General features: G+C 40.1%; 1 long non-coding RNA gene across 4 annotated transcripts in view; it reads right to left on the reverse strand.

The window, feature by feature from the left end:
- The window catches only part of LOC105466662 (uncharacterized), a 113,510-nt gene that overhangs the window by 52,587 nt on the left and 41,698 nt on the right, over positions 1-19,225 (reverse strand). The gene's annotated exons all lie outside the window — the stretch shown is intronic.

Raw genomic sequence — 19,225 nt, forward strand, 5'->3', positions numbered from 1 at the left:
AAAAAAAAAAAAAAAAAGTCTCCTTAAAGAGCGTTATGAAAATGTCTCCTAAAAATCCTAATGGATTCAGTGACTTGCATGAGTATTTTCTTTTTTTTTTTTTAGCAAATTTTTTTTTATTATTATACTTTAAGTTATAGGGTACATATGCACAATGTGCAGGTTTGTTACATATGTATACATGTGCCATGTTGGTGTGCTGCACCCATCAACTCGTCAGCATGAGTATTTTCTGTATTTTCTGTAGTAAAACAATGTAGAGATTATGAAGATGTAAGATAAGGACTTCATATAATGTATATATATATACACACATATTAATTTCAGTTTGGTGTAGCTAATTATGTTGTTCGAATTCATCAATTTATATGTACTATAAAAACTTTATATAAATGTAGCTGATTTGACATGGCATTTTTTTATCATTTCAGTTAAAAATTGGACACTGTATTCTTTATCAGAAATGTAATTCAAAGCGTATGACTTTTCCCCATAGAGAAGCCAAACTCAACTTATATCATTTTGGTATCATTTTAACATCTTCTTCCAGGAATACAACAGTATCAATTACTATGCTTTCTTGGAAGGAAGAAAAAGACTAAATGGCTTACACAGAAGGACATTTATTAATTTCCATAGTTTGGAGACCAGAATAGCGTGGGTTCCAGGTCATGTAGGTCAGGGTCTCTCTTCTTGGCGATTCTCTCAGCCTGTTGTCCTGCATCAGGTAGGTGGCACAATGCCTGCTCCCACCACAACAAGATGCAGAGGAAAACAAGGGAGAGGCTCTAACTGTGCCTCTTTAGAATTAAGGAAACCTTTCCCAGAGGTCCCCACTATATTTCCTTCATGTTTCCTTAACCAAGATTGGGTCACATGCACACGTCATTTTGACCAAGTCACTGTTGAGGGAAATAGTATGACCAGCATTGATTGAAACCAGAAATCAGAAAACTACAACCAAAGGCTAAAGCCGGCCTAGAGCCTATTGTTGTAAATAAAGTTTTATTGTAACACAGCCATACTAATTCATTTATATATTGTCTATGGCTGCTTTCTCATGCAACTGCACAGTACAATGGTTGTAACAGAGATCATGTGCCTGCAAAGCCTAAATATGCACTATGTCCTTTATGGAAAATGTTTGCTGACTGTTGGTGTACAGAATTATTCAAGGAAGAATAGATGATGACAAGTTAACAACAATGACCCCTACAAGATAGAGTAGTTCTAAAAAGAAAAAAAAAACAAGCTCCTGGCCAGGCGCTGTGGCTCACGCCTGTAATCCCAGCACGTTGGGAGGCCGAGGCGGATGAATCACCCAAGGTCAAGAGTTTGAGATCAGCCTGGTCAACATGGTGAAATCTCATTTCTACTAAAAATACAAAAATTAGCCAGATGTGGTGGCGGGCACCTGGGATCCCAGCTACTTCAGAGGCTGAGACAGTAGAATCTCTTGAAACTGGAAGGCAGAGGTTGCAGTGAGCCGAGTTCTCACCATTGCACTCCAGCCTGGGTGATGAGAGTGAAACTCCATCTCAAACACACACACACACACACACACACACACACACACACACACAAGCTCTTTGCCCTTGAAATGTTAAGATAAAGCTAATAGTATATATGACACAGTCCTGAACATATAAATTATGTGTCAAAGATTGCAAGTGCTGTAAAAATGCAGAGGAATCCAAGCGCAGTGATGTAAGCTTGTAGTCCCAGGTATTCAGAAGGCTGAGGTGGAGGACTATTTGAGCTCAGGAGTTCAAGGGCAACCGAGAAACATAACAAGACCCCTCCTCTTAAAAAAAAAAAAAAAAGATTCAGAACAGAAAGTGATCACTAAAGACAAGGCAAAAGTATTTTCAGTTCAAGACCGGCCTGGACAACAGAACAAGACCCCTTCTCTTAAAGAAAAAATTCCAAAGAAATAGTGATCAATAAAGGCAAAGTGATAATATTTTTAAAGTACACAAATTCTCCCCTAAAATGTTTCATGAGCCACCCGTACAGAATGCTGGTCTATTTTGACTTAGCTTCCTTGTGTTTTAGTGTTTTAGTGTTTTCTATTGACAGGCAGGTGAGCAGCATACCAAGGGGCAGTCTGGCATCCTTCTGTTTGTGGACACTATTACAGTATTACAGGCCCTGTTTTCCCCCAGGCTTTCTTATGTCTTCTTTAACCTTAATCATTGCATAATACAAGGGCTCATTCTAGATAAAAATGTACAAATTTTATCTTTGTTGTCCAGCTGTGTTGATACAAGTCTCGTATCATTTCCTTTCTATTCTGTGATATTTTTCTCCCCTTTCCACCTATTAGAATGTCTTACACAGATCTTATAAGATCCGAAAAGCATTCATGGTAGGAGGTAATACTAGAAGCCTCACTCCAGTCAGCAGGATATGCATTAAAGAGAATAGAAAATCCTTGCGTTAACTAGAAAGGAATCGGTGTCTACTTCTTGTTATCCTCAAAATTACCACTTTTAGGTACTTTCCTAACCTCATACTTCAAATGTGCACTATTACACCTCAAGCATTGCACTGAAAGACAAATACTGAATGGTGCTATGGTTTGAATGTTCCCTCTAAAACTCATGTTGAAATTTAATTGCCTATGTAACAGATTGGAAGATGGGGCCCTTAAGAGGTGATTAGGTTGTGAGGATCCTGACCTCATGAATAGATTAATGCCAGTGTGTTAATTACCTCAGGGGTGGGCTCCTGATCAAAGGATAAAGTTCAGACCCCATTTCTCTTTGTCCCACATGTTCACTTGCCCTTCCACAATCATATGACACAGCAAGAAGGCCCTCACCAGATGCAGCCCTTTGATATTGGATTTTCCAGCCTAGAACTGTGAGCCAAGTAAAGTTCTGGTCTTCACAAATTACTCAGTCTGTGGTGTTCTATTATAGCATCAGAAAACAGACTAAGACAAATGGATAGAAAAACATGGAGACATGCTCTTCAAATTCCTATCCCATCTGCTCTACAGGACTCCTCAGAACACTAAGTTTGAACATTAGGTCATGACTTCAGATATCTCGTGAGTTCCTTGAGATGAGAACTAGATGGGAAGCAGTTGTAGTAGTTTGAAGAAAAGAGAAAGATCTTGCATCATCTGTTCCATCACATGATCCCAAATGTATTTGTCCCAGCAGTGACTCTCACTCAGGCCATTAGCAGGAAGCTCTAAGAGGCACGTCGGAGACATGGTTGCTCCTAGGAAGTTGCATGTCGTCACTCTAAACCTAAAATATAGATGAGAATCTTCTTTCTAGCAGAAATAAGGCAAGGCAGTAGAGATCCCAACAAGGTTAAATATTAAATTTCAAAGCTGAGAATGAATCAAAGGCCTGAAATTAAGTCCATTTCAGAGATCCAGGCAGGCAAGTTCCCAGAGTGCAACTGTCAGGGAATTTAAGATCCAAAATATTTCTTCCTGTCCAAGAATGTTTAAACCTTTTTATTCAATTCAATAACTATTTCTTGAGTGATTATTGTGAGCCAGAAGTTGAACTATATGTGGGATAGAGCCATAAACAAGGTCAACATGGTCTCCTTTGCTATGGATTTTACGGTCTATCATGTATATTACTTGTTTTGCTTTCCCTTTTTAGAATGCAGACTTTATTTTTTAAATTGAGAGGCAGGGTCTTGCTGTGTTGCTCAGGCTGGAGTGCAGTGGCATGATCATAGCTCACTACAGCCTTGAACTCCTGGCTGATCCTCCTGCTTCAGCCTTCCAAAGTACTGGGATCACAGGTGTGAGCCAGTACTGCACCCAGCCTAGACTACAGACTTTTTGAGGACAAGACTTATATTGTATTCATCTTCTTAATTGCCTCACACCTAGCAGAGTGGTTTACACGTAGTTAATACTCAAAAAAGTTTATGGAATTAATGAATGACTTGACTGAATAAATGAAGTCAGTTCTGATCCTAATACAGTGATCCTTTATACTTTTTTTATGAGCAAAAGTAGTCCCAGACCCAAAATTAGAGAAAAATAAGAGGACTACAGGTGTTCCACGTTTAGTTAGAATCAGGACAGAGGGGCTGGGACTACAGAGAGATTCTGGCACCAGGAAGTGTTAATGCGATATATATTTAGCACATGGACTCTAAATATTTCACAGCTGAGACTACAGTAGGATTGCCTGGATTAGAGCCGTGACGGAGACTGCCACAGGAAAAAGACAAAGTAAATGTTTGAGACTGAACCTGCTGTTAACTAAAATAAGTGACACAATAAAATTTTGTGTGTAGAAGGTATTTTTAGCCTCCTTTACGTGTATTACACATGTTTAGGTGATGAACTGTCTTATTTCTCTTTTAACTTTCATTTATCCTTCAGGATACAGCTCAGCTACCATCTTCTTTTCTAGGAAACATCCTTTGATCATCTTTCTGACTTGCCCTCATCTGAACTCAATGCCCTATACTGCTTTGAATAGTTCCTTCCAACCCCCAAATTCATGTCTACCGTGAAACTGTGGAGGTGACCTTATTTGGAAATGAGTAGTTTCAGACCCAATCAAGTTAAGATTAGATCATACTGGATTAGGGTGGGTACTAAATTCAGTGTGACTGGTGTTCTTATAAGGAAGGGGAAATTTGGACACACATAGAAGAGAAAGCCGTATGAAGATGAAGGTGGAGATCAGAGTGATGCATCTAGAGGCCAGTGAATGCCAGAGATTCTCAGCAGCTACCAGAGGCTAGAAGATGGAAGAAGGATGCTTCCCTAGACATTTCAGGGGGAAGGTGGCCCTGTTGACATGTTGATTTTGAACTTCCTGTCTCCAGAACTATGAGAGCATACATGTCTGCTAGTTGGTTTGTAGTGATGAGGTACAGCAGCCCTAGGAAACCAGTAGAGAGCCCTCTCCTCTTACATCCACCTATGCTCAACACCACCACACCATATTGAATATGTCTTTTTGTGTATATTTCTCCCCTCCCACATTATGACTTCTTGGAGAGAAAAGCATAGCTTACTGATTTCTGTGTCCTCAGCACCTAACACACTATCTGTCAAAATAAATGTTATTAAAGTAAACCGATTGAGCCAGGACTGGCAATTCCAAATGTCCAACAAAATTCAAATTTGCCATGCCTGCCAAAATTTCAAATTCCCACTAACCCATGTCAAAGCCATGCCCACTCCCCTAGAATTAGCCTACATATTCCACGGTAAGGAGTAGGAGAGAAGTAACAAAATATGGAAAAGCAAATTTATTACTACTTTGTAAAGCCTTTAGTAGATGAAAAATGTTTCAATCCACACGGATTCTGTAGAGGGCAAAAGTTAGAAATGAAATTCTTTACGGTAAACATACTACTAACCACTCCCCTAAACCATTGTGTGTGAAAAACAAACAAAAAGAAACCTGTAGGGTTTCTCATTTGCCAGGCAGTGAAAATAGAGAGAAACTGAGTTTGCTTAAATGCACCAAAAAACTAATTTTGACAGAAATATCACCATATTTTTGCCGAAATACAGCTGACACATCAGAAGGACTTCTCTGAAGCTTCACCTAGAGATGTTCACAAGTTGACTAGTTGGATTTAGAGCTGCAAAAGAAGTACCCCTATTACAACCTGAGAGGAAAATCATTTCCATGCAGACAGTGTCATGTGTCCTTGTTCAAAAAAAGAAGGAAGAATCATTAAGCACGTCACTACCTCAAGTACCTCAAGTATCTGACAGGAACATCTGATTAGTTGAGTCAGGCCACATGCCCGTGTTTTTGCCAGAGAGAAGGGACAAGAATTATCTGTCCACCTTTACCTATCATGGTAGGAGGGGAGGACATATCTCCACCTATTTGCCCCAAGTAAGAAAACTTTTATATTTCTAAATACAGCTTTCTCTATCTTTGCAATTACATATTTATAATAGTTTTTGAAATAATATAATAATGTATATTATTATATATTTGTATTGTATATGTAATACATATAATTATACGTGTATAATGCATATCTATAAAAAAATATATTTTTTTAAACAGGGCCTCTCTCTGTTGCCCAGGCTGAAGTGCAATGGTACAATCAAGGCTCACTGCAGCCTTGACCTCTCAGGCCCAAGTGATCCCTGCCTCAGCCTCCCAAGTAGCTGGGACCACAGGTGTCCTCCATTGTACTTGACTAGTATTTTAAATTTTTTGTAGAGACAGGGTCATCCTATGATGACCAGGCTCATCTCAAACCCCTGAACTCCTCTAATCCTTCCACAGCAGCATCCCAAAGTGCTGGGATTACAGGCCTGAAAATCTTTAACACAAAAAAAGGTTTATTCTTGGATCATTTAAATGGGTATTCCTGACTCGTTGGAAGTGTTCTTCCAAGCAGTAATGTTTTGGGACCCAGGTTCCTTCCATCTTGTGACTCTGCCATTTTCAACTGTTTCCAAGAGGCCTGAACTTATGTTCATTAATCTGGAAGAAGAGGAAAGAAAGCACATGGATAATCACTCCTGGGAGGCTCGTAGGAGGACAGACCCAGAGGTGTATACATCACTTCTGCGCACATTCTATGCACTAGGACTCAGACTCATGGCCACTTCTAATTGGAACTGTTCTTCGGAAACCACGTAGGTGTCCAGGAAGAAGAGGAACCCGGTTTGGTGAACAACCAACACAGTCTCTGTCTTATTATCTACAATAATGATTGTCCACTACAACATCTTAATATTTTATGAAGTCTTAAATAGAAAGAAGTGAAATATCATGATCAAGCTTTGCAAGAATTAGGTAGATCTATGAAGTCCCAAAAGCAATAATTGAAAGAAAAAAACTGAATTTAAAAAATACAAGATTTATTGAAAAATGTCAGCTTTGATAAAAACAGGGCCTGCAAATATTTAGAATTCCATCAAACATTTAGATGGTGTTTTTCTGACTTTCTTCTGGATGTTTGTTATTAAGAAAGTAATGGTTGTTCATGTCCTTTGTAGGGACATGGATGAAGCTGGAAACCATCATTCTCAGCAAACTATCACAAAGACAAAAAACCAAACACCGCATGTTCTCACTCATAGGTGGGAATTGAACAATGAGAACACCTGGACACAGGAAGGGGAACATCACACACCGGGGCCTGTTGGGTGGGGGGAAGCGGGAGGGATAGCATTAGGAGATATACCTAACGTAAATAACGAGTTAATGGGTGCAGCACACCAACATGGCACATGTATACATATGTAACAAACCTGCACGTTGTGCACATGTACCCTAGAACTTAAAGTATAATAATTTTAAAAAAGTTTAAAAAAAGAAACTCATGATTAATATATTAGTCATTGTTTAATCAATTTGTTGCTGAGTTCATTATTTTATCAAAACAATCTCATTTCCAATCAAAGTTTAAAATTTAAAATAATATAAATATAACAGATGACAGCAATTTTGATTGAGATTTAGTTTTAAACTGCAGGCTCCCTTATAAAACGCTTAGTGGGTCAGACAGAGTGGCTTATGTCTGTAATTCCAGCAATTTGGGAGTGAGAGGTGGGCAGATAGCTTGAACCCAGGATTTCACGACCAGCCTGAGCAACATGGCAAAATCCTGTCTCTATAAAAAATACAAAAAAAAAAAATTATCTGGGCATGGTAGCAGAGGCCTGTAGTCCCAGTTACTCCAGAAGCTGAAGTAGGAGAATCACCTGAGCCCGGGAAGTCAACACTGCAGTGAGCCCGTATCATGCCACTGCACTCCAGCCTGGGCAACGCTCATGACACCCTGTCTCCAGAATTAATTAATTAATTAATTAAAAAATTAAAAAGCTCAGTTGTCAACGTTAGGTTACCAGTTTTTGCTATGAGAATGGCTGAAGCTACACAACCACCATTTTGATCAAACCAGTTGACCTTTCTGATAGCGTCCATAGCAAAACTACAAAGTCTTGGTGTTTCTTGGAATGATGTGGTATAGCAGGCCTTATGGATCAACTGAAGGAAAGCTAAGTTCACTGTGACATTTGAAACTGTTCTCTTTATGCATCTTGGCACTGCCTACGTTTTCTGTTTTATTGTTGCTGCTGTTTTTAAATTGGTGCTTCTACACTGTCTTTTCCTGGAATTAAGATTAAGGTAGCCAGGTGAGGACTATGTCTAAATTGTATATCTTTAATATATAAAGGGAAAGATTGTCATCAGCCTGCTTAAAAGATAGCATACATGAACTCAAACAAGATCAGCCTTTGGTAATTCCTAGCTTCTGGTGTAGCTTTTCTTTTTTTCCGTTTTCTTTTCAGCTAATGTATGACCCTAATAAATTACCACTCTAATTGGGTGTTTGCTCAGTCAATTCAAAAACAGAGTTATTTAGGAGGGCAAATGAGTGAATAAGACCTTTTGTTTTTCTTAAGGCATCTCTTAAAACCTAAACGTTAATTACAAACCATTATTACAAACCTTCTTCCCTTATTTCATGACATCGGTGGCTAAATGTTTGGGCCTTTCTTTGGGTGTAAGTTATTGTGTTAAGTACTGCCAGATCAAGTAAGTGGTATGTGCTTTATTAAATATGCTGTTCAGCAAGCAAGGTTTGAAAAATTAGAAAGTATGCCCAAACTGTTTTGTTTTGACCTACTCTGTGTGTGTGTGTGTATTTTGGTTTGTTTTGTGTGTCTTACATAGTAAATTGTCCTAAGATTGCTCGGTAACACAACTTCATGCTCTTGGAAGGTGGGGTAACATTTGCTTCTTCTCTAAATTTAGTCAGCAGAGAGCATATAATAGACCAAAGACAGGAAAGCAGGAGGTGATGTTAGCATAAAGAGAGACTGCCTTTTCTGTCTTCCTGGATTCCACAGAGAAGAATCGCAGCCTCATTACTGAGCAATGAATGTTTCCGGTTAGTTTGGGTGTGGAAGCAAATGAGAAGGGGAGAGGGGAAAGCCAGCAGCAGGCTTGGACGGCTAACTAATCTATTACAGTCTGGGGAGATGCTTAAATGATTGAAGCGATTAAAATCAACACACCTGGAACACCAGGGGAAAAAACTGGAGAAGAGTGATTAATGAAAATCCAAACACATTAACAGTTGTAGTATCTACATGAAGCCTGCGAAGTTGGTGGTTCAGCCAGGCATGAAGGTGTCTTACTCCCTTACTGAAAAACAAGTAAACGTACCCTACAACACACACAAATGATTTGTGTGCAGATGCTGACATGGCTTCCAGTTTACCCATCCCACATACACAAATAGCTTATGCACTTTTATGGGCAGTATATATGTTTATACCAAAAAGAAAGAACGCATAGAGAATGACTGTTTTGCTTCAGTGTTTGGTGAACGTTGATGGAACTTAGTGAAATAGAACATTTATGACCATGAGAAATGGCCCTCTGGGGAGTCATTTCCCTGCCCACGGCTGGTGGTAAAAGGCTGCAGTGACAGCGCCGGGTAAGAGAGGGACAGAACAATAGGTTCTGTGAGTTCGAGAAGCAGAGGTTGCCCTCACTGGGTGGGTGGTAAGAGCATCAGTCCTGAGCAGCACATAACTCAGAGAGAAGTGATAGATTCGTGTGGAATGTGCACATAACAAAGGGCGTAAAGCAAGAGCAAATTATAAGTGCACTTGAATCACCCAGTGTGCTGAGGATTTTTCCTGCCAACAAGATTCCACTATTGAAAAGCCACACGCCTGGTGGATTTCCTGATCAAATCCAGAACACTAAGTAACACGAACTAACAAAATGATACAACCCAAACCAGACTCCAGCAAGCGATTGGCTGACTGAATCAATCAGAAAACGAGGAGTTTTTTCACCCTTTTAATTAAAATAATTAATTTTGGTGTTTGAATTAAAAAGAATTTTAATACAGTTAAATCATTGTGCCAATTTATTCCAGCTCTTTCACTGCCAAAACTGAAGCAGGGGCTGCTTCAGTTTCTCTGCCTTCTCTTTGTGATGACCAAGGTATAAAGGTATCTGTTGCACTGAACTTGTAACTTCACATTATTCTTATATGTCTTGATCCTGAGTTATTTGTCATCCTTTTGTCGACTGTGAGCAGAAAGTCCTTGATTTTCTTAATTATGAGAGGCATGGCGACAAGACAGGGCCTGCACCAGCAGTGCCAGGGAAACACCCTTTTCCCCCTTTCATAAGAGTGTTTAAAAAACATCAAGATTCTCCTTTGCTCTGTATTTCATTTCAAAGTCACAAACCAAGAAAATGGACTCTGACTAATATTAATTCTACTCTTTTTTGCTGCCTACATTGGCGATGTTCTTATATTTATTTCATTTTCCATTCACCTGACAAGCCCCTGGCAGTCTCTGGATGGTTTTGAAGTCAGCTGCCTGGTTACTATATCTCAGACTCACACACAGGTAACAGCCTGAGAAAAGCTTTGCACTGATGAGTGAAAGGCCCACTTTGGACCCTCATATCCCAGCATCGTGAGAGCAGGGTGCCCCTCGGAGCCCCGGTGACCCGACAGGGATGTCCAACCACCACAACAGAACTTGCCAGGACCTCCTTGGCTCTGAGGATTCATGATTGGCTTTAACACTGGGTGGAGGATGATCAAAAGCCCTTCAAAAATCAGTCTCCTAGGGAAACTCCATTGTCTTTCGTCTTTTCTAGCCCAGTGTTTTCCAGACTGCCCCCTACCAAGATAGTGACTGTCAACACTGTGTTGCTCCTAGCTCCTCATACTTTAAATGGTGGTGGAGGAGAAGCTGAATCTAAGTTCTTCACACACACACATAGATATATATGCATTTTAATTAAAAGATTTTTATTCTATATAATAGTGAATCCTAAATCTATTAATCATTGGATTCCTTTGATCACATAAGGTGATTTTTCAAAAAATATCAGTTCCTAGGATCCCAATCCTAGCATCTCAATCTAAGACCCCAGCCTGAAACCCGGGGCCTGGGATCAAACTCAGCAATGTGGAATTTTAGTGCCCCCCAGATGATTCTAATAATCACCAATATTTATGAACCTGAGACTTAATTTAGTTTTTGTTTTTTTGTTTTTTTTTTTTTTATTTAGAGACAGAGTCTCACTCGGTTGCCCAGGCTAGACTGCAGTGGAACGATCTTGGCTCACTGCAAACTCTGCCTCCCAGGTTCAAGCAATTCTTCTGCCTCAGCCTCCCAAGTAGCTGGAATTACAGATGCCCACCACCACACCCGGCTAATTTTTGTATTATTAGTAGATACAGGGTTTCGTCATGTTGGCCAGGATGGTATTGAACTCCTGACCTCTGATAATCCATCCGCCTAGGCCTCCCAAAATGCTAGGATTACAGGCATGAGTCACCATGCCCAGCAGTTTAGTTATTTATTAACCAAATATTTTAAAATGTATCTTTGGAAATTCCATTTAGAACATATTGCTTGCACTTCACTCCTGATTCCAATACTTTACCACGTCACACGATCTCGTTCCCCTTTCTTCAAATACATCGTTTACAGTTGTGGCAAATAGAGCCCTGAGAAAGGATTCCTTTAGCTCCCTTTTCACTAAACTTGTGGGATAACATAACTCTTTAAATCAAAAAGGAATTCATAATTCTACTTTTTTACCGCAACCCAGATCATCTCCCATTATCTCAAGGAATGTTGTAAAATTTTTGAAACGAAATTCCTCTGAGTTCCTTAAATTTCTAACATTTGAAAAACACTGCTTTAGATTCAAGGAAAGAATTCAAGGCTTCTCCTCCCCTGTCTTCTCTACCCACCCTCCTACCCTTGCCCCATCTCAGAGCCACTCCTGTGGAGGACTGTATTCTTTTCCATCGAGGTCCAGTCGAGAAAATGGACACCACACTAGGTATTTTAACAGAGGGAATTTGATATGGGAAATTTATTACAGAGGTTGAAAGGCTAAAAAGCAAAAAGAGGCACTAAGATAACAGAGATAGAAGGAAGCAACTACCACTCTTGGGGAAGAGGTTGGAGTTTCCAGAACTGTAAGTTGGATGAGAACCTCATAGAGCATGTCTTGAGGTGGGGCCGCTGCCAAGTCATTGCTGATACATCAGGAGCTTGTAGGACAAGTGTCCTGGATCTGGGGCTCTGACCTCCGAGGGAGGCGCTAGCTGGAGGCCACTGCTCTTCAGACAGATTGCAGTGAGGTTCTAAGAGCAAGGAAAGAAACTGAAGACAGAAGATGACTACTGCTGCCCAGAGAAAGGCCACTGATAGGGTGACACCTAGAAACAGCAAGCAAACAGGAATAGGAAAATCCCTGTCCCGCCTGCAGCCCAGAGTCCCCATAGGGCATCCTAAGAGGAAGTTCACCGACCAAGCAAAATACACTTTTCAGAGTCTTGGCCCTTGCATCGCAGAGCAGAGTGTACAGGGCAGGCTGTGTCACTGAGATTCATCCAGCACAGGATCAGACAATCTCTTGGGTCAGAAGAGCAGCAGAACTTGGCATTGGCAGACACAACAAGGTTAAAAGCTTCTGTTTACGTGACTATGTTTTTTTGGAAGGTCAAATACATTTGGGAAAACTATCTTTATAATTTGGAGTATCACAAAGCCTATTAGCATATCAAAGGATCAGAGAAGTCTTGCAGTAAAGGAAACTGCTTTATTTTGTTTAATTATCTCTAAAATTTATTCAGTGTGAATCCCTTCCCCACTCACACACACATATAATATTCCTCAGAACATGCAAACTGTTCTAAATGCTGCTCTAAAAAAAGTTACTAAAGTCCAAACTGCTTTTGTTGGTTTGCTTCTAAAGCTAGGAAAAAGAGAAAGAATATGTATATTAAATGAAATCAAATAATTGGGAAGAAAAACAGAATATCTACAAAGTATTAAATCCAATTATGTTTTTTCATGCTTTCTGATATCTGTAAAGGGGAGATCCTCCTCTTCCCTTTACCACACCATTAGAGAAAAAAATTCCTCATGTAATCCTCAGATAAATCATGAACCACAAGCTATAACAAAGACCACCAGCTTCAACAAAATCTAAGAGAACAAGGTAGTGTTACATGAATCTGCACAAATAAATCATCACACAGCACTCCGAGATGCCCAGCTGCCTTAAACGTATAGGGTAGCTTGAAAATTATACTGCAGGGCAAAGAGTGGCTGTATTTCTACTCAAGAAGGTAAAAAGAAACTCTACTCTCTCCCTTTCTATACCTTTTAGGACTATGGTTACTTTCCACTCCCTCCATGCTTGCCTCAGGCAAGAGGAGGCACCTGACAGAACCGAAACCTAGAGTGTGGCACATGGTAAACTCTGGGGAGCTGGGCTGGAAGGTCATGTAGACACAGGGGCTGAGGCCAGCATTCAGCAGATACAGGTGAATGGGTAGAAAGAGTTATCCACAAAGACAGATACTGAGATAAAAGGAATGACCAGGATGGAAGGGGTGGGGAGAGAGAGGAGAGGAGGAAGAATGAGGAGAAGGGAGGAGAGGGAGGAGAAGGAAGAGTAAGGCGAGGAAGAGGAGGAGGAATCTCCCTTTTATCGATGTCAGGAAACATGAAAGAAGAAAAAAGAAGGAAGGAAGGAAGGAAGGAAGGAAGGAAGGAAGGAAGGAAGGAAGGAAGGAAGGAAGGAAGGAAGGAAGGAAAGAAAGAAAGACGGACCTGTAAAGTATGTAGAAAGAGGGAGGGAGGGAGGGAAAAAATTACTGCTGGCTGATTTTCCAGATCCCATGATACCAGCTTTAAATTCTTCCTACTCAACTAGAATGCTTCATTTGACAACATCACAATGTGCAACCACTATATGTATCCTCATCAAGTTATGCTAATCTGACTTTTACCTCTGAGTTGGATTTTGTCCGTGAAGACAAGTGATTCCTGTCTGGAAATCTGGAAGTTTCTTAAGCAAACAGTTTGAATTGATTTTATTTATTTAATTGACTATTCCATTCCTTATCAAAAAACAGGTACCAAAAAGTTCCAAACAGTTGAATGTGGATGAAAGTAACTATCACATGTCTTCAACACACCTCCTTGCATGGTGATGTACTACCTACAGACCTGGCATGACAGGAATTCATACTATGATAAAATATCAAGGCCCAGTTCTAGTGCTAAGAAACTTTCTGTCCCATTCATTGGGAAGATGATCAGACAGAAGACCCTGGAAGTTTTGCCTCCTATACTCACATAACAAAGGGTAGACATTCCTGGGGCAGGGATGGGAGAAACCAAACTCTAGTTAAATATCTATAGTTCAAGGCATTAAAATTTGCTATTAAAGCCCTAGCATAGTCTCTTTTATTGGATCTGGCGTCACTTTACAGGCAAAGCAATACCTCTAACTATTGGCCCAACCAGCTTCCAATCACAGACTCCTTTAAAGGTGACTTATGAACAGGTACTTATATTTGTGTTTTTTGCCTTAGAGTACACCACATCTTCTACCTTCTAAATTCACTAGCTTTGTCGTGCTTTACTTTCATTGGGTTCTTGCTGTTTCTACCCTTTTGGAATTAATCAGTCTGTTTTCCAAACTCACTTTCAGTTGGAGTACAGACTGAAACTTCCCTCTGCCTGCTGGTCCACAGTCAAAGGCCAGGAGCCCTGCCCACTACCATGCTCAGTTCCCCTGCTTGATCCCCAGACTATGCCACAGGAAGTGGTCCCTCAAATAACATGCAGTACCCCCTTGCCCATCAGTAGAACTGTTTGCCTTTTCTCTTTAACAGTTTTAAACATACTTCTTTTCTTTTTAAAAATTATTTTAGATGCCAGTGGTACATGTGCAAGTTCATCACATGGGTATACTGCATCATGCTGGGGTTTGGGCTTCTACTGAACCCATCACCCAAATCGTGAACATTGTACCCACTAGGTAGTTTAGGTAGTTTTTCAACTCTTGCCCTTTTGGAGTCCCCACTGTCTATCATTTTCATCTTTGTAAACATGTTTATTTTCTAGTCTCTCTCTAAATGAGGATCTAATTATATTGGCTGCTTTTCTGATGACTCTAGATTGTTTTTCCCTGTATTTTCTCTCTCTCTCTCTCTCTTTTTTTTTTTTTTTTTTTTTTTTTTTTTTTTTTTTTTGAGACAGGGCCTCACTCTGTCACCCAGGCTGGAGTACAGTGGCATGATCATGGCTTACCATAGCATCTACCTCCCAGGCTTAGGTGATTCTCTCACTTCAGCCTCCCAAGTAGCTGGGACTACAGGTACATGCCACTATACCTGGCTAATTTTTGTATTTTGTGTGGAGACATGCTGTCTCTACATGTTTCAGCATGTTGCCCAGGCAGGTCTCAAACTCCTGGGCAAAAGTGATCCTCCTGCCTGGGCCTCCTAAAGTGTTGGGATTACAGGCATATGCCAGCATGCCCTGCCTTTCCTGTATTTTGTAATTTAGAATTGTGAGTTCATGTTGGGTGGGACTTTACCTACAGGATTCCTATGCAACCTAGGTTGAAAATAAGTCTTCCTAGAGAAGGCTTTTAGTCACTCATATTAGGAGGCACCAGTATTGTTATCAACCTGAGAATGCTTTTTACATTATTTTGTGGAGAATCTAGGTCATCCAGAGAGTATAAACTCAAACTCTAAATCTGAGTGAGAGCAGCCTAGGGTTCAGGTTTCTAATATCCTCAGGATTTTCTTTTGCTTCCTCTTTTCCTAGTAGATCAGGCCAAGCGCAAAAGTTTGTCTCCTAATGGAAGAGGATGAACATTTTCAGTTCTCCTGCTTCACAGATCTACAGTAATTCAAAAGTTCTTTATTTAAGGGTCTTAAGTCTAAATTTCTGCCTTTCACAAGTCCAAAGATTTGTCTCCTGTACTTTCATGGCCATTAAAATCCAAACCCATTGTTAACTATACTGACAAAAAACTAAACCCCTAGCCATCAAATGATCAGTTTGCAGGGTATTTTCCTTACTTTCTTTGTAGCATTTAAAAGCATGCTTGTTATATTTTAGCTTATGTAAGTGATTTATAGTAAGAGAGCTTTCAGATGACCTTAGCCACATTTCCAGAAAGCAAAGCTAATGTTATTTTTCATGTATTTATACTTTGAACATTTTTGTTCTTATTATATGTCAGGATTCCTTTGGATGTGGAGTCACTTCTGGAAATGGACTGGTTTGATAACCACATTTGATTCCTTATGGACTTACATTGAAAATGTCTTCTTAAGCAAAGTGAAAAGAAAATTTGTGCAATTATGTGCCCGTCTCAATCAACAATACAATCCATATGGAGAGAGCAGCTCCTTCTGCTCACCCCTCACGAACATGGTTCAAAATTTTCTCAGGATGGGTTCAGTGGCTCATTCCTATAATCACACGCTTTGGGAAGCTAAGGTAGGAAGATCACTTGAGGCCAGGAGTTAGAGACCAGGTTGCACAACATAGCAAGACCCTGTCTCTACATAAAAAATAAAATAAAATTAGCCAGGCATGGTGGTATGGGCCTATAGTCCCAACTACTCAGGAGGCTAAAGTGAGAGGATTGCTTGAGCCCGAGAGTTTGAAAGTTTGAAGCTATGGTAAGCTATGATGGCACCACTGCACTCCAACCTGGGTGACAGAGCAAGGTTTTGTCTCAAAAATTTTTTTTCTCATAGTCTCCAAAACAAAATAGAGAGTATGAATGGTTTCTTACTAGAAAGGTTTCTGGAAATCAGCTTTGCAAAAATAAAAAGAAAGGAACAACCCCATTCTCAAAGAAATCCAGCTCTCCCTGGCGAAGTCAGGATTTAGACCTTAATTCTAATATTTGGAATTCTTCTTTCCATTTTCTATTTTTCTTTGGTATGACTTTAATAGAAATCTTTGAGTGGGAACATTACAAGATCATGTCTTTACACACCAAAATTAACTTTCAATTTGATCAATTTAGTCAAACCCAACAATATATTTTTTAAAAGTATATTATTTTACTGAATTGAGTAATAATAATTAGAGGGATTCTTTAGAAAAAAATAAGAGTGATATTGGAAAAGTGAGTAAGGGAATGCAAATTTATATGTTGGTTAGGGTATTCAGAAGGTCTTATGATTTTTGAATTTTAGCAATGCGATTTCTATCAAAATTTTATGGATCTTCCTAAAAAAGGTATTGTTTACCCTCTATTTTACATCTAATGTACTGGTTACATCCACCACATAATAGATGGTGGACACCTATTTTACTGGTTACCCATGCAGTCAGAGAGTATTTGGATCTAGCCTAAATTCTTCCTTCTGCAATTCAAATGTATTTCCTCTGGCCCTATTCTTAATGGAGATCAGATTCTTACAAACAACCCTCCTCTTCTTGAAGTCTCCCCTCTTTTTCATGCATTCCACTGCATTGCCTTAGGTGTACAGCCTCCAAGAAGGATGTCCTGAAGGGGAGAGTTCAAGATCAAATGATATGTCTCTCTTCATGAACTAACAAATGTAATGTTATCCTTTCTGGTTATATTAACAGTGAGAATTTCTCTTTGAATAACACATGGAAGCCTAAGGTGCCACAGAAAGTGTATCATTTTAAATCCCACAGTGGCTTCAAACTGTTATTCTAGTAAACATTTCCCCAGCAATGCTGTTTGTTGAATAATTATAGTTTGAGTTTTTCTGTCATCAAAATCAAAGAAAAAGTTCTGACTATTTCTGACACGAATTATATTGTTCAAGGGTAAAGTGTGATTCCATTTCTGTCTCCCTTTGACACAAAGCTCAAGAGGTAAGTAGATATATTGACCTGGTCTGGGAAAAGCAAGGTCTTCACTGGGGCCAAAGGGCATTAGCTACTTGCCCTGGAAATCAGTGGGAAGCTAGAAAGATGAAAGCAGGCATGAGTGAGAGGGCCTTAGGAAGCTGAGGGAGTTGTGTTTGCCTGCCTGCTCAGGTTGGACGTGGGGACATAAATGGAAATGGGGTAATTTTCCTGGAAGAAGATCTGATGGACGATAAAACAGCACAAGTTGGGAGGGAGGGGACAAGATGCCCAGAGAGCGGGTGGTAGAAAACAGACAAGGACCCAGGAGGAAAGGAAAGATTTCCCACTTTTTAACAGCTACCTCTGGTCCAATGGCCAGATATGCCAAGAAAAGGCCATTACCCATAGAGGTGTTGGAGGTGTTGGCTGTCCAGTCCATGAGGGTGCCTGGCCAGGGCAGCAAGTGCAGCTAAGATTCAGTCTGCGCTCCTCCTACCAGGCTGTGTGCCATGGAGCTGCACCATGTCTGACCAGCAAAAGGTGCCTCTTCCCATAGGCTATATGTGACCCTATGCAAGAAATTATTATCTCAAGATCATGGCATTCGCATTGGACTCTCAGACAGGAGGCAGAATAAAAAGACCTTTGGTCATCATACGATTAGAAAGCAGTACTTTATACACATGATGGTTCTATGCTTTTGAGATTCTTTTTGTTTTTCTTCAGTTTTTCCTTTACCTTTTGTTGCTAGTGTTGAAAAGTCCCTTTTGTTGAGCTAAAGAAGAAACGCATTTCTTGTTTTTGATTTTTCCACATTGAAACCAAATTTCAAGAGGAAAATCAAACCACACACAAACTGTATGAACTGCTAGACAGCAGATAGGCAGAAATACATGGCAGTGATGTGCTGGGGCTCACGAATTAGTCAGATCAACATGTGAAGCCCAGCTCTGCTGTGCAAATGGGGCAAACTAACTTCCTAAGTCTCATTTTCCTCACTGGAAAAGTCGTTCAACAGATTTTTACCAGGCAGGGCCTGGCACTGTTTTAGCATTCCCACATTAGCGTCTATATGCTCATAAAGATTAAATTCTAGATTAGGGTGGTAAAAAGGGGGAAAGACAGACAACGCTAAAAAATTCATATAATTTAATTTGCAAAATCCTCCTCCTCACAATTACATCAGTATGCATTTCTCTTTTGCATTTCTTGATATCTTACTAGCCAGAGAGCCATTGATCTGCAAGGGTAGCAGGGAGAGATCAAAGTAAGGCATCAGGAATGCAAAGTTATTTAAAGAGTTAATATTTAGTTTCTGACATCCAAATAAGCTTTCCAAATCAACAGCAAGATAATAATTCTTGACGCCAGGTGAGGTGCCTCACATCTGTAATCTCAGCACTTTAGGAGGCCCAGGCAGGAGGACTGCTTGAGCCCAGGAGTTCAAGACCAGCGTGGGAAACACAGCGAGACCTTATCTCCACGAGTACTAATTTTTTAAAAGTTAGCTGGGTGTGGAGGAGCACACATGTACTCCCAGCTACTTGAGAGGCTGGGGTGGGAGGATCGCTTGAGCCCAGGCAGTTGAGGCTG

Source organism: Macaca nemestrina, chromosome 3 (genome assembly GCF_043159975.1).
Source record: "Macaca nemestrina isolate mMacNem1 chromosome 3, mMacNem.hap1, whole genome shotgun sequence".
NCBI lineage: Eukaryota > Metazoa > Chordata > Mammalia > Primates > Cercopithecidae > Macaca > Macaca nemestrina.